We start from the raw sequence: 2,500 nt of genomic DNA on the forward strand, positions 1-2,500 counted from the left end.
GGCTAGCATATGGAGTAACCCTCGTTGAACCAAGGCCCCCCGACCCGCTTTGGCTGATCGGGGGGTTCCGGGAGCAAATTCTGGTGGGCGAGTACAGTGGATCCTAGATCGATCGAACAAGGTAACTTCGAAAACAAACTCCCGAATCTTTCCCAAACAGCTCTTCCATAGTTTTTCCAGTCCGCAGCAACGACTCAGGTTTGGATGGGCGAAATCACGACGGCAGCCACAAAAAAATGGATCTCCGACATCACACAACCCGACACACCTAAGTTTCGCGAGGCTCGGCCCCTCTTCCCCTTCGGATGTCCCCCTTCGGTACACCACCACATCATGCCATCCAGTCTGGAGCGTCGCCGACTCCCGTTGGCCAAGGTAGGGCCAACACAAGAGTAGCGGACGAACCAGTCATCTGGTCTTACCGGAGAAAGGGAGAGGTAGACTGCCACCACCAAACCCCACCCAAGCACACACCAGGCAGCAAAAAGCCATCATCCTAAAAGATGGTCCCACTTCACAAGACGAGGAGGTTCCCCGTCCTTCATTCCAACCCCAGGTGAGAACACACACACCCTTCTTTGCGATGGATAAAAGGCAAAAAGAGAGGGCAAAAAGCCAACGGCAAATTCCAACCAGACCCCCAGAGGCACACACCACAAAAAGTGAAGCCAGAGAGAGCCAGACAAAGAGAAGGATAGAGAGAGAGGGAGAGTTAGACCCCCGGAAGAGAATCATAGGTGCTGCGGCCTTTTTCGGGAATGTGACCAGGAAAGAGAGAAACCGACGAGGCCGATACACACATTAAAAAATGAAAAAGTAACCATCACCGCGAAGGATTTTCCTCAAAAGACAAATCAGCAAGAAGTATGTCCAATCCCGGGGCCCATCGCCCCTCCAAATTAATGGAGGGGTCGGATAGAAATTTATAGAAATGTTACTTTTGTGAAACCCCTAGCCGACGAGAGAACTCTCACCGGTTTCGAAGTTCCATTTTCACATTCCGACCTGGGATGTTATGACTCCTCGGCCCACACTGCGAACGCGTCCCACACCCCCTCCAAGTTTATCAGGAATTTCACCTGAGCTTGCAATAGAGATCGAGCGCGGTGGCGGTCACAGTGGTGGTCGACCAGGCGGAGCTTGAACGGCCTCGGCAAACACTTCTCCCCACCCTCCCAAATGAATGAGAGAATGGCTTGACAATACCGAGGCCATCGCCCCCCGCCAAAAATGGTTACTAGCTCTTGGGACTCGCTGCGACGTTACGCGTATCGGCACAAGACCAACCCTCTTTTTCCAGTCGCCCGCGCACCAAAAAAAATTTTGGCAGCGGGACTCACAATCCTTGACAGCCAGCTCACCATATAATACTCGGCGACCCTCCGCGGGACCTCCTCAGAGGGTCGCGTCGCCGGGAAACTAACCCCCACTCCTCACTGATCCAAGGTAACACGCCAGAAGTATCCAGGTAACCCCAGTAGTATCCAGGTATCCCCCTGCGAACGTCGGTACTGGGCTCAAAGAAGGCAGCGAGCAGTCGGGACCCGTAGGCACCGAGCAACCGTCACCCCCTCACGACTTTTCCCGAGACGCTTCAGAGGAACCCTTCCCCACATAGTACTCTCTGTGGGATTCGGCAGGCCCCCGTCCTACTGCACTAAGGAAGTTCCGAGACACACTTTTTTTTGTGGAAGACCACCCACCCTCCCTGTCCTGCCTGCTATCCCCGCCGCGACTCCTGGTCCCGGCCCTCCTCCCCGACTTCCTCCTTGTCCCGCTGCGAGTCCCGGACCTCCTCCCCACTACCTACTCCCGCCGCGAGTCCCAGTCCCGGCCTTCCTCCTCCTCCTCCTCTTCCCTAGTCCCGGCGCGAGTCCCGGACCTCCTCCCCCACTTCCTAGTCCCGTCGCGAGTCCCGGACCTCCTCCCCCTCTTCCTAGTCCCGGCGCGAGTCCCGGACCTCCTCCTTCTCTTCCTTGTCCGCCGCGAGTCCCAGTCCCGTCGCGAGTCCCGGACTTCCTCCTTCTCTTCCTTGTCCCGCCGCGACTCCCTAGTCCCGTGGCGAGTCCCGGACTTCCTCCTCCTCTTCCTTGTCCCGCCGCGACTCCCTAGTCCCGGCGCGAGTCCCGGACTTCCTCCTCCTCTTCCTTGTCCCGCCGCGACTCCCTAGTCCCGGCGCGAGTCCCGGACTTCCTCCTCCTCTTCCTTGTCCCGCCGCGACTCCCTAGTCCCGGCGCGAGTCCCAGTCCCGTCGCGAGTCCCGGACTTCCTCCTCCTCTTCCTTGTCCCGCCGCGACTCCCTAGTCCCGGCGCGAGTCCCAGTCCCGTCGCGAGTCCCGGACTTCCTCCTCCTCTTCCTTGTCCCGCCGCGACTCCCTAGTCCCGGCGCGAGTCCCAGTCCCGTCGCGAGTCCCGGACTTCCTCCTCCTCTTCCTTGTCCCGCCGCGACTCCCTAGTCCCGGCGCGAGTCCCAGTCCCGTCGCGAGTCCCGGACTTCCTC

The sequence above is a fragment of the Physcomitrium patens genome, chromosome 26, assembly GCF_059467195.1.
Source record: "Physcomitrium patens ecotype Gransden chromosome 26, ASM5946719v1, whole genome shotgun sequence".
Classification (NCBI taxonomy): Eukaryota; Viridiplantae; Streptophyta; class Bryopsida; order Funariales; family Funariaceae; genus Physcomitrium; species Physcomitrium patens.